The sequence below is a fragment of the Balaenoptera ricei genome, chromosome 17, assembly GCF_028023285.1.
Source record: "Balaenoptera ricei isolate mBalRic1 chromosome 17, mBalRic1.hap2, whole genome shotgun sequence".
Taxonomy (NCBI): domain Eukaryota; kingdom Metazoa; phylum Chordata; class Mammalia; order Artiodactyla; family Balaenopteridae; genus Balaenoptera; species Balaenoptera ricei.
In genome coordinates this window covers 35,109,747-35,123,102 of record NC_082655.1, presented here as the reverse complement: position 1 = coordinate 35,123,102, position 13,356 = coordinate 35,109,747, and the positions used below count along the sequence as shown (strand labels likewise).

At 39.8% G+C, this 13,356-nt stretch overlaps 1 protein-coding gene across 6 annotated transcripts in view; it reads right to left on the bottom strand.

Annotated features, from left to right (window-relative positions):
- Nucleotides 1-13,356, bottom strand: part of NCALD (neurocalcin delta) — a 445,233-nt gene that overhangs the window by 195,192 nt on the left and 236,685 nt on the right. For all 6 annotated transcript variants that reach the window (XM_059902284.1, XM_059902282.1, XM_059902281.1 and 3 more), the window contains one exon: nt 7,816-7,865. The gene's annotated coding sequence lies outside the window, so the exon portion shown is untranslated. The remainder of the gene's footprint in view (nt 1-7,815; nt 7,866-13,356) is intronic.

The following is a 13,356-nucleotide window of genomic DNA, read 5'->3' as shown; positions in this document are numbered from 1 at the left end:
AAAAGAATAGATACATGTATATGTATAACTGAATCACTTTGTTGTACACCTGAAACTAACACAACATTGTTAATCAAATTTTATTTTTACTTTCTATAAAATAAAAAGTTAAAAAAAAAAAAAAAGAAAGCAAAAGAGCAATTTCCAGCTTCCAGTTCCCATTTGTCACAGGTGCCACCAAGATTTTGTGATCAGAAGGAACGTCAACCGAACACGGGGCACAGAGGAGACCATTCAGATGGGAGAGAAGGATCAGACCAAAGTGAGGACAGGATGCAGGAGCTGAGGAGAGGGGCAGGAGGCATTAGGACATCACTTCCAACCCAGTGCCAGGGAGAAAATGGCAGGTGCTCCACTTTGGAAAGAAATCACATTTCATGTTACTCCAAACAACTTCCAGGGAGGCATCAACCCACATGAGAGGTCACACCTGGTATTATATCTCTGTAATGAGATGTACAACAGGCACTTTCAAGTGTTTAAAGTACTTGAATGTGCAAAGTTTCACAGTTGGTCACACGTTCGTGACAGCTATGTGCCTCTTTCTTTGGGGGAGCTGCCACGCCATGCTGGGATTCCACAGGGCAGCATGGCTTCCCCATTCATCAAAATAGAGCTGCTGAAAGAATCCTCCGACAATTTTAACTACACAAAAATAGAAGACACTCCAGGCAGAGTGTGAGAGACCAATCTTGTAAACAGCAGGATGGTAAGGTATAAACAAGAATGGAAAGAAAACACACAGCCTTTAAAAAAAAAAAAAAGTTGCTTTTGACAAGGACGATAAGATGGGAATAAATTGAGCCTCAAATATCTGGAACAAAAGCTCAGAGAAGCGTTAAATCACAAGCTAGGTGGCTGCAGGAATTTGCAGTAATCCATTCCAATCTGCCAACTCATCCCTTTTAGCATCAGGCTTGATTTTACGGACCCCTCTTTCAGTTTTATATGCTTAGGTTTTTGTTTGTTTGTTTTTTTGTTTTTTCTTTTTCTTTCATGCACCACAACCAGCATTTTTAAGGCTGTTGCAACTTTCCTAAGTCACATCTTTCTTGGTCTCTGACCCCACAAACAATGTTGCTTTGGAGAAAGAACCACAAACCACAATATTTCCATCTTTCATTTGACCGAATCTTGTTCTTGAATGCAGGGAAAATATGTTCTCATACTTGTACTAAGTCTTGTGTTGTTAGAAGATGTAGTGCAGCAAAACTCCAGCATCTTCTGCCCTTTCAATCTTTCTACCAATAATTAAGCACTGAGCATGTGCTCTAGACAGTGGCCTGGGGATAACAGGGATAAACTGTCAGAACCTGGTTTGAGGACCACACAGTCCAATGGAGGAGAGAGACTCAGAAGTAAACAGTTATGAAAAGGGGTGAAGCTACCTTTACCCCTCCACTCTACAGTGATAATGTGCATGGGCTCCACTCAGACTTTTTCCACTCCCTAGCAGACTGCTTCCAGGCCAAAAATGCCTCTGCAGACCAACCTATCAGGGGATTAGGTACCGGTGGCTAAGCAAGCACAGATATTGGACACTACTCATGTTCTCCTATGAAGGGAGGAGGTCCTTTCTAGGAAGCTATCCTCCATCCTCCTCCACCTCCATCACTGCCTTGCTCTGCATACCTCTTCTCAGCCTCAGACCTCCAAACTGCCTTGCTTGGACTTACCATCCTCCCTAGCTTTTGTTATTATTATTGCGGTCACCCGTGTCATGCATATTTACTATGTGCCAAGAACGGCCCATACATTCATTTGTTGAATTTTCATGGTATCCTTGGCCTTTGTTATCGTGGTGTTATAAATGAAGGAAATGATCCCCAGAAAATTTTAGAAACTTGTGCAAGGCTACACAGCTGACAAGTAGAAAAACTGAGATTAGAAGACAGAACTGTGTGATCAGAAAGACTATTAAACAGTACACTGGTCTGCTCCATAGGCACATGTGGTCCAACTGCCCTGCTAGGTTATTTACACTATAGACAGAGATCAACATTTCCGTTCTTTTAACAGTTCCTAGGCAGGGTACACCTGTAAGCAAGCAGAGTAGGAATCTCCCTGTGTGGTGTTATTTAAGGGAGGCCAGACAAGGATGGGTTAAAAATATCTTCACTGTTGCTTATCACAGTGTCTGGAATTTCACCATTGGAGATACATTACTTTGGGTCTTGAAGTCTTTCTGGGTTTCAGGATTTCTCTATTAGAACAAGATTGCCCTAGTAGTGTCATACTCCGCTGAGACCTCAGTGACATCAGGCCCTCAGAGAATGAGTCACAGGAGAGATGCCTAGAAAGGAGTCTGGGATCTGGGAATAGCAAAGTGGTCCTGAGAGGAGGATGAGAGGTCCCAAAGTCAGGAGTGATCGTTTTGCTTGGCTGACCCCACCTCTGTGGTCCCCAGCACAGGGCGAGCCAAATGGAGCGTACGTAAGTCTCGATCTGAGGAAACACTGTTTTGATCAGGTGTAAGAGTTGGAGGCACGGGGCATGGTGACAGGTAGTCATCAAGTACTGAGGGGCCTGAGCTTTGTGAAGGCGCAAAAGACAAGAGGCAGAATCCTTGCCCTCAAAGCGCTAAGAGTCTCTTTGGGGAGAAGAAGTATCCCTAGCAAAGAATGGGTAAATAAGACAAGACAGGAATGACCAAGAACAGAATACACGTGTGATAGGAAACTCAGGAAAAGGAGAGCTCAGTGTGGGAGGAGGTGGTGTGGGCATAACTGGGGACACAGGACCCCAAGGACAGTACCAAATAAAGAGATATGATGAATGAGTTGGTGAATGCCTGTCTTACGCCAAAAGAAGACCCAGGTGACAACAACGAATTGCTACCTCGGTACTACCAAACAAGGAAATCCAGCTCAGATTTGATCACCATGATGCAAAATGATGTTAAGATGGTCTAGAAACAAAATCTGAAGACAGATATAATGTACAGAGATACTATTTAGAATATATACTACTTCAAATTAAACTCAGGTCTTTTGATAAAAAGATCGAATCGTTGCTCCAAACGTATTATTAAAAAACCCAGAATTTCAGTAATAGGTGAAAATAACAGATTTATATATTTAGATACATGGTGAATAAATCTGATGAAATCATTAGGCAAGACTAAACCCCTCTAAAACCAGGGGGAAAGAGATCTGATGATCACCACAGGCCAACAACATTGGCAAATTCCAAGACATTCCCCTGGATTCAGCTCTGATAAGAATGCTTTATCCTGTGACCTTCCAACCAAAGACTAATGCTCTTCTTCTGGGCTTTCACTTAATACTTCCTTCCTAAGCAGGAAAGGTTACTTCTATTTACTCTAACTTATCTTGTATTTTTTTTTTTTAAAAAAGGTCCCTTTATTTAATTCCTACAAAGAAAACATCTCCAAGGAAGAAAGGAAGGAAGCAAGCAAGCTTTGACCTTTATTTGCTACATGAGCTATTTTACCAATAGCTACAACCTTTTGCACCCCTTGGCATAAGAGAACCAATAGCTGCAGCCTAAGGCTTAGTTGTGATTGAGCAGAAAAATACAGGCAGGAAAAGACTAGAAAAAGGGTGAAGAGTAAGGGAGGAGGAGCCACAAGAAATCATTTCTCCTTTGAGTTTCTTAACTAAATTATTGCAATACATATTTTCTTTTCATGTCAACTTGGCTGCTAATGAGCTTCATTTCCACAAGTTGCCTGTTTTCTTTAAGGTGGCCGCATATCTGAGACAAACTGCAAAGGTCTCTGGTTCAATCTGCTAATAGGTTTGTATTGACCTCCATGGAGATGCACAGACAGTGAACACATTATCCAAACCCACAATTCAGATGCAGGGTCTAACAAAGCGTACTTGTGCTTTATTTCCAGATGCAAGCAGCAGCTTGGCAAATGCAGTTCCAATGACTAAATGTTAGGATTTCTGGGACATTTCGGTCTTATAAAGAGCAATCAGAAAAAAAAAAAAAATTGAGTTCCTGAAAGTCTGGGTGGTGATTACAAGACTGGAGCAAAATGACGATAGCAGAAATTCTGTATTTACTATTTTATAAGAAAAGGATTCAGAACCCATAAAAAGAAATCAGTGAAAATGGATATTTAATACATTTAAAATATACAAATTTATAAGCATCATGTAAAATGTAAAAATTATAAATTAAACAGTATCATCCTATTAATAATTATTAGAAGGCAGAGTTTAAAAACATAAGTATTAAAAAACTAAACAGTCTCAAAAATGAAAAAAATTAAGTTACGAAATGTTGAAAATGAGATCATATTATTTGGACTTTTATAATGAGAATGCATAAATGTTGTTGCCACTGAGAACATATTTTTGTGTAAATTTCTTCACTGAAAAGGAAAAAAAACCACCCTAATCAGGAAAACAGTGATGTATTTATGAGCTATCTCCAAATATATTTCTCTGATTCCTTCATCTTCAAATACTCCTCAGGGTTTAAAAATATTCATCCAAGTTAAACATAATGTTGTGTATTTGTGTGTGAATGGGTGGGATGAAACTTATTTAGTTACCTCGAGTTGTAGTTTGCTTGAAGGCAACAAGCAAGCATTTCTGATTTGTTCTCCTTTTATTTGGTTTGCTCCTATATGCCCAGCTGCCTGTGTCTGTTTCAAAACTCTCCTGTTGTAGTGGACACACCCTAACGTGACTGCCCAGTGAGTCACGCCCTAGGATGATCCCCTCCCCTTGAGTGCAAGCACAACCTGTGACTTGCTCCCAAGCCAACAGAATACTGCAAAGCCATAGGGGATAGTCACTCCCTTGATTAGTTTACACTATGTAAGTCTCCGTCCTAGCAGACTGGGGTCAGAGATTCTCCTGCTGGCTTTGAAGTCAGCTGCCATGTTGTGACAAGGCCTGTGAGAAGCAATCAGCCACATGGCAAGGAATCCTGAGTGATACCTGGGAGGTGAGAGCACCGCAGGTGACAGTCAGCAAGAAAACAAGAGACCTCAGTCCTACAACCACAGGTGAATCCCACCAACAACCACGTGAACCTAGAAGAAAAAAATCGGGCTCCAAAAAGGAACACAGCCCAGCCAACATCTTGATTATACCCTTATGAGACCTTAAGCAGAGGACCCAGGTAAGATACACCCAGATTCCCAATCCACAGAAACTGCGGGATAACGGTTACATGTTGTTTTACGCCACTAAATTTGTTATGCTGTTAAATTTGACAATCCACTTCGAACTCCAATAACAATTATTCTTGCAAAAAAGGTTTGTGTTGCCAGTGCTATTTTCTTCCTCCGTTTGAGGATAGCAGAAATATAACCTAAAGCTTTATAGATGTGTACACCTCTGTCCAATTCAAAACTTTAATGCAGAATATAATTCTTCATGTATGAGTCTCAAAACATAAATTAGTTGAACTCAACATTTTTCAAAAAACTATTATCTTGGCACTTGAAAATTGGAGAGTATACCTTCAAACCAGTTTATTTTTTAATGTGCATACTTCATTATTTTTTAGAATAAAGTTTTTAGTTTTGAAAGTTTCAGATTTGCAGAATTATTGTGAAGCTAGAACAGAGAATTCTTGTATACCCCGCTCCCAGTTTCCACTGTTATTACATCTTATATTAGGATGGTACATCTTTCACAATTAGTGAACAAATATTGATACATGTTTATGAACTAAACTCCATACTTTATTCACATTTCCTTAGTCTCTACCTAATGTTCTTTTTCTGTTCCAGGATCCCATCCAAGATACCACCTTACAGTTAGCTGGCCAGTTGCCTTAGGCTTCTCTTGGTTGTGACAGTTTCTCAGACTTTCTTTGTTTTTGATGACCTTGGCAGTTTTGAGGAGGACTATTCAGGTGTTTTGTAGGATGCACCTCTATTGAAATTTCTCTTATGTTTTTCTCATGATTAGACTGGGGTAGTATGTTTTGGGAGGAAGATCACAGAGGTCAAATGCCATTCTCATCTCACATGATGTGAAGGATACCTACTATCAATATGGCATATCTCTGTTAATGTTAACCTTGACTACCTGGCTTGAGGTAGTGTTTGTCAGGTTTCTCTATTGTAAGTTACTCTTTTTTTAAAAAAATCTCACTCCCTTTCCATACTGTGCTCTTTGGAAGAAAGAAACTCTGTGCAGCCCCATCCGGAGTTATGCTTTACCTCCCATAAAGCAGAGTATCTACATACATTATTTGGAATTCTTCTGCATAAGAGATTTGTCTATTTTCCTCATATATTTATCCAATCATGTATTTATATCAGAATAGATAGTTATCAGATTTGGGTTATACCTCAATACCAGTTATTTATCTTGTGTTTCAAATTGTTCCAATTTTGGCCATTGGGGGAACTTTTAGTTGGCTCCTGCATCCTTTCGACATACACTGTGTCACAGTCATCATTACGAGATTTTGTTTTTGTTTTACCTTTTTTCTTTTAGTACTTCCTTACTTTCTGGCACTATAAGATACTCCAGGCTCATTTTGCATATTTCTTGCCCCAGTCCTCAATCAGCCATTTCTCTGGTTCTTTTTATTGGGAAATAATATTGAAACCAAGATTTGAGTGGTAGATATATTTATTGCTACTGGAGCATTATTGCTTCTAGGCTAAACCAGTTTTTCAATCTCTAAATCTGGAACCTCAAAATATCCCTATATGTTTAATATATTTTAATTTATTCAACAAACATTTTATAGAGATTACCACATGCCAGGCATTATTTTAAGCATTCTGTAAATATTCACTCATCTAATTCTTGTAATAACCTCATAACAACAACAAGAGAGGTAGTTTTATTAGCCCCATTTTATGGATGGAAAACCCCGGGCACTGAAAGGTTTGGACCTGTGCCCAAAGTCATGCAGCTAGTAAGTGGCAGAGCCAGGACCTGAACTCAAGCATCTGGCTCCAGATTTGGGGCACTAACCAGTGCACCACATTGCCTCACACTAGTGAGGACCTCAAAGAGCATAAAATTGATGAATTAATTAATCCACCCATTCATTCTCCAACAAATTTCTATTATGTGCCTGTTAGGTGCTAAACTCTCTGCTAGATGTTAATTGGTGCTTAATGCCATTTGAGATACTTCTTGGACTATGGCCCAATTTAAAATGGAAGACGAAGCTGTTGTAATGTGCCCCTTGAGAGGACTCTGGCAGCTGTCTGGGATGAAGATGGTACATAAAAAACACTCCACTAGGTGGCTGCAGATATACTTTATTATGCCACGGGCAATATTCAAGAGTGATAAGCAGTGCCTTATTTATTTAATTTCTATCCATTATCCTTTTCACAAATTTTAAAGAGAGGGTTTATTATCTTTCCTGTATATGAAACTACCATTTTTTTCCATAAATTTATTTACTTATTTATTTATTTATTTTTGGCTGCGTTGGGTCTTCCCTGCTGTGCGTGGGCTTTCTCTAGTTGCGGTGAGTGGGGGCTACTCTTCGCTGTGGTGTGCATGTTTCTCATTGTGGTGGCTTGTCTTTGCTGTGGAGCACGTCTAGGCACGCAGGCTCAATAGTTGTGGTTCGCGGGCTCTAGAGCACAGGCTCAGTAGTTGTGGCACACGGGCTTAGTTGCTCCGCAGCATGTGGGATCTTCCCGGACCAGGGCTCGAACCTGTGTCCCCTGCATTGGCAGGCGGATTCTTAACCACTGCGCCACCAGGGAAGCCCCAAAACTCCCATTTATTATACTACTACTATTCACTGATAAAATATTTGAATGAAACTGTCTCTGGTGAAAACCACTGAACAAAACTGAGATTTCCATTTACAGCGATTGAAAGAAAATTTAAAATGTACACTTACTTTATGACTGTCACTAGTGGATGGTTCCAAGGGATCAAAGCTGAGATGATCTAAAAGAAAACAGGCAAAATAAATATGTTGAATGAAAAAATCTTAAAGGATTTTTTAAAGGTCATTTATCCCCACATATTTACTGGCAGAACTCCGCGAGGCATCCCATGACTTGGCCTTAGTTATCAATAACCGTTTTGGGGAAGGGAGTGCAAGTGGGGTAGAGGTAGAGCTCTCCAGAAAGGACTTGCCTAGAAAAGGCGTCAGAGGCAGAAATGGGGAGTCTGGCATTGACCTCTTGTTGATATTTATAAACTCCTTGGAAGAGAATACAGATCCAAGGGAAGGCACAGTCAGGAACACGGGCCTTCATTTTGCACTTCAGAACAAGCACCAAATGAGCCTCCTTTTAGATGTAGCAAAGTTTAGGTACATTCCAAAAAGAATTAGCAGACACAGTGTCATAATGTAACAATAAGAAATCACGATAAATAGGTCAATAAGTGAGATTAATGTATTGGTTAGATTCATAGTTCAGAAGAAAGGAATGATCAAAGCTGTTAGCCCAGGAGGAGGCTGTATGGGAGGGAGCCTGTGAGGGGCCCGGCTCAGTGTGTCTGACTGAGAAGGCTTGGAGGAAGGGGGTGTGGTCTGCTGAATCCCATCGCCAATGGACACGGGGAGGGGGCGGTCTCTCAGATTGTGTTTCTCACATGTATAACCTCTCTTTGAGAAAAAGTGTATTTTAGAACTCTGGGAACACTAGTTTAGACAATCTAATTAGTCTACCTACTACAGTTACAAAACTATCAACAGGGTCAAAGCCCTCTTGGGAGATTTGTAAAAAAAAGAAAAAAAAAATTCCCAACTCATATCATTTAATTCTTAAATATCAGAGTGTTACTTGTATTAGGAATAAGTACCAAGAAATGCACAACTTGGAGGTTTCTAAAAATCCTTCTTATTATTAAAAAGAATCAATTGGAGTAATTCAAGAAGAAAAGATGTTCCAACTGACATGTTAGAAAAAAAATAATATTCTACCGATTTCTGTGTATTTGATGATGTACTAATCATTGCAAAATGCTTCTCAGTCAATAAACCAAGGACTCATATCCCTCCAAGCATTTAACAGGGAACTGAATACAGTTAAAGCAGAACTAAGAACTTTACCAAAGAGTTAAGAGATTTGTCCCTTTGAACATAGTTAGAGGTGATATATTTCAGTGGTAAGGACCCTCAGGCAATACTGAACCTCTGGATGTACCACAAATAATAGTTATTATGCTATTTTTAGTTCTGGCAATATAAGAATAATGATGTAAGACAGATTCTTAATTTTTTCTTACTACAATAATCTGTACATTTTAATAATATAGATATTTAAAAGATATTTTGGCTTAATATAATGTAATCTTTCCAAGCATGATTTTTTTTAACTAAAACAAAAAATCTATGAAATGGTTTTTGTATATTTTCCTTTATCTCATAGTTACTTTGTTAACATATAAGCGCATTACAATTTGAAAAGTGATATTTTAGGCTTTTTCACTGTTAAGATGTGGAATTAAGTCAAATGAATTCACAGTGTTTTACATTTTAAAATATATATAGTTAACTCTGTTTCAGAGCTTCAGATTTTACTGAAAACAAAACAAAACACAGATGCTGAGTTAAAGTGGCAAGGTGAATAAATAAGCAGTTTACCAGAGCTGACCAGACATAGGGCCCCAAAGGCTTTCTTTAGTGTCAGAGTGGACAGGCCATTAAAAACCAAGCCTGTTGCTGGCATCCAAGTCAGCTGGGTGAGACCAGGAGAAGAGTACACCACCCGAGAGGTATCAAAGCTCTGTCTGTTCTCTATGCCACTGGACAAGTCTCACTGATTTGCTCACAGAGGCACACTGAAACAGCCTATCTTACCTATTTTTTCTCAGAGACTGATAAGAAAATGATGGAGGTGGGGTGGGAGGGGCAAGGACACATGGGAAAGCAGGTGTAAATAATCCACAGGGTATATATGCATTGTTTATATAATAGCTGCTTTCATTGAAACAGATACAGAAGAGAAATTTTGTAGACTACATGCATATCTTGCTAATTCAAACGATCATGTCAGGGAGACAAGGGGATAAGGGAGAAAGAACACAGGTGTGGAAGTCAGGAATCCTGGGGTCTAACCCCAGCGTGGCCGTTAGTTAGCAGGGGGCTAACTTTGGAGCAGTCACTTACCATCGCTAGATCTCTATACTCCGAGAATGTATGTAATCACTCTAAAAGCCCTTTGGACATCCATTTCAAGTTGGTTCTTACTTTTCCTTTAAGATCTCTATCAGGAAGTTTATTGTTTATGAACAAATGAACACGGCCAGCCAAATTAGCTTTTTCAGAAGGCTGAAGTGAATCCTTTTTTAATGGCGATAGTGCTTAAAATAGTCACCGTATATATTTTGGTTTGCATACACAAACTTCAAGGTCTATGATATGAAAGTCTGAAAACATTTGGACAAAAACTGCTTTAAAAGGTTTTAAATGTTATATGAAGATACTGTACAGTTACCAACACCATTTAACCATTATTTCTAACTACCTGATCAGTCAGCCATACCATCCATTCATGCTAACAATGAATGAAATGGTTTCTGGTCTTAGTGTTGGTATCTAATTTTTTACCCAAAACATGGCATTTTCACTGAGCAGTATATTCTGACAAGTACTTATAAATAGAATCAAATGGCTTTTTACATTCCATTTTAATTTGATTTAATAAGTCTAGTAATTTGAATTTCAGCATCTAACCCTAACTTTCCTCTGGAAGTGAAAAAGGCTTAATATTTATTCATTTAGAAAAAAATGTACCATGCTCCAAAACACAATTCAACTGGAAACAGATGATATTCATCCTCTCAGGGGCACTTAGCATAAGCTAAATATATTCACAGCACAGCTGACCATTTATAAACCCAGCTACCATCACAACCAGAGAGCTGCGTCAATGTCAGTCCATTCATTGGTCTGAAGTAAAAAGCCATGAATCCTGCTAGGGTGGAGGCCACGTCTGAACATCATGCAATCAACACTGGCTCTACTTTACAAAAATGTTTAATAAAAATATTTTAAAGCACTTCATTGTCTTGTTTTCTACTTTTAGACTGAGTACTTAAATGAGGATTAATTTAGTTCTTTCCACTTCAGGAAACATGGATGTTAAGTATGGAGGGAGCAGATTTAAGAGGAATACAGTTTCCTTCAAAGGAAACCATTGCCCTGTTTCTCACGGCACAACCTCACTTGGGCTAGGTGCTCTCCTGAGCTTCCTTCAGATGCCACGATTCATTCTGGTGTCATGACTCTGGGGCTCAAGTTGTGAGGAATAGATATTTTTCTCATTTTTTTCTCAGACCTGGTCGTAAATTCAAAAAGCACGTTATGAGAAAATAAAAACAATAATAGCACAAAGAAACCAACCTGATTCCAGAGAAGAGAGATCCACTAAATAGGGGGTTAAAAAAATGTCTTATTCGGCTAACTGGTCAGTCAACAACAGAGAACTGACAAGCACAGGAATTCCAGGCCACCTGCAGTGCCCCTCTTGGGAGAAAGGCTGGCTGGCTCACAAGCAGAAAAATACAGTCATCCAATAGCCACACATAAGGGGTATGTGTTTATCCATTCATTCAACAAACACCAATTTAGCATCCACTGTGAGGCAGGGGCTAGCCCTAGAAATGAATGACATGACTTCACCCCTAAGGGGCTCACTGCTAGACAGGGCAAGCCAGCTAGTCACTTACGACAGACAAGCAAGCAAATAAACTAATCAAAAGGGGAGCAGTTGGATGACAGACTCATACAAACACGGGTAACCAATCTGAGCAACACCTCCACGCACTCCTCACTCCTTCCTTTCCCTGTCTTACGGCTGTTCTCATTAGTGATTTGTCATTAGCCCTGTTGCCACTTGATGTCATCTATTTATTTGTTTCTGTTTGGTTGTCTGTCCCCCCCCAACTCAAGTATGTCCTTGATTTCTTGGGTTCACTGAGGTAAACCAGCCCCCAGAAGAGAAACTGACACCTAGTAGGTGCTCAGTAAATATTTGTTTACTAAATGAATGTATGAGTGAATAAACATCATAGAAGTTACTCAGAAAAAGGAATGACTATCGCTTCTCGGCCTTTTGGCTAAGATCAAGTGTAGAAAAAGGAATGACTGTCTAGAAAGATGGGAGGAAATGAGGTTGAGTTCTTATAAAAAGCAATTAAATTTTGACAAAGAAGAAGCTGAGAAGTCAGTTGAGAGAAACTGGCTTAGCAGGTCCTCAGAAACACCCAGCGATAGGTCTGTGGAGAACAATAGGTAGTTCTGTCTGTCCAGTGTCCTGTCATGGCTTTGGTGGGGCGGCCAACCCCAGACCTCACTCTTCTTACCACGGGGGAGGGCCCAAACCCAAGCTGGGCCATCTGAACCTCCCCCGTGGGCATTCAGAGGCGACAAGACAAGAGGCTGTGCGGTCAGCGGCGCAGCACCTCACAGGGTGGTTTACTCACTCGTTCTTGCTTTGAAGACCCTCAGTTGCCCCGGTTCCCGCATTCCCCAAGGCCTCTTCCCTCAGTTCTATAAGCTATTTTTTTCAGGCTCCAGTCAGTAATCTCCGTTTATTTCTGTTGGTCACATCCAAAGCTCTCTATGACCACAGGGTCTGATTAAAGATGAATGTGGCTTACAGGGGCTCTCAGGAAAGAACTGTTCTCAAACACTGACCATGTGCAGGTACTGGGCTAAGCTCTCTATAGGAGTTACCCAATTTAATCAACAGAACCATCTCTATGAGTGCCCATTCCCACTTTAAAAATGAGGACACTGACATTTACAGACGTTCAGTAAAGTGTCTGAGCTTAGCTCAGAGGGGCATAGGTGAGCTGACTGAGGCAGCCAGGGCCCAAAAGGAGTCTGGATTTTATTCTGAGTGCAACTTATTCTCCCATTATTCCCATAAGAAAACATATCAAAGAAAACAAACCTAAAAAACAAGGAAAATATTTTAAGAAATATTTTCATGTCTATTAATGCCGAAGCAGCTGACAAAGTGCTATACTCTTGCAACGCTGGGCTGCAAACTGAATGACAATCCAGGAGCCGACTGGAAAATGATCCTGCCAAAAGCTTCACACGGCAACTGTTCTATGAATCCTTAGCAGATATGAATTAAGAAATGGACAATTTCTCCAAGATCTTACGAGGTAGAGACGATGACCCACATTTTATACGAGGAAAATGAAGCTCAGAGGGGTCCATAGCTAATTAGGTGGAAGAACCAGGATTTATGACCAGGCTTGTCTGACATCAAATCTCAGTCATAACCATCATGCCACACTTCCCCCAGAGTCAATTTAATAAAATACCATGTTGCTTGATCAACATTACTGAAGAATTATGTAAGCCTCCTGCACCACAGAGATTCTGTAAGAAAAAAAAAAACTTTAAAATATATACCTTGTTGGATGAAAATTTTTCACATTTTCTGCACTTTGTATACCAAATGCCCAT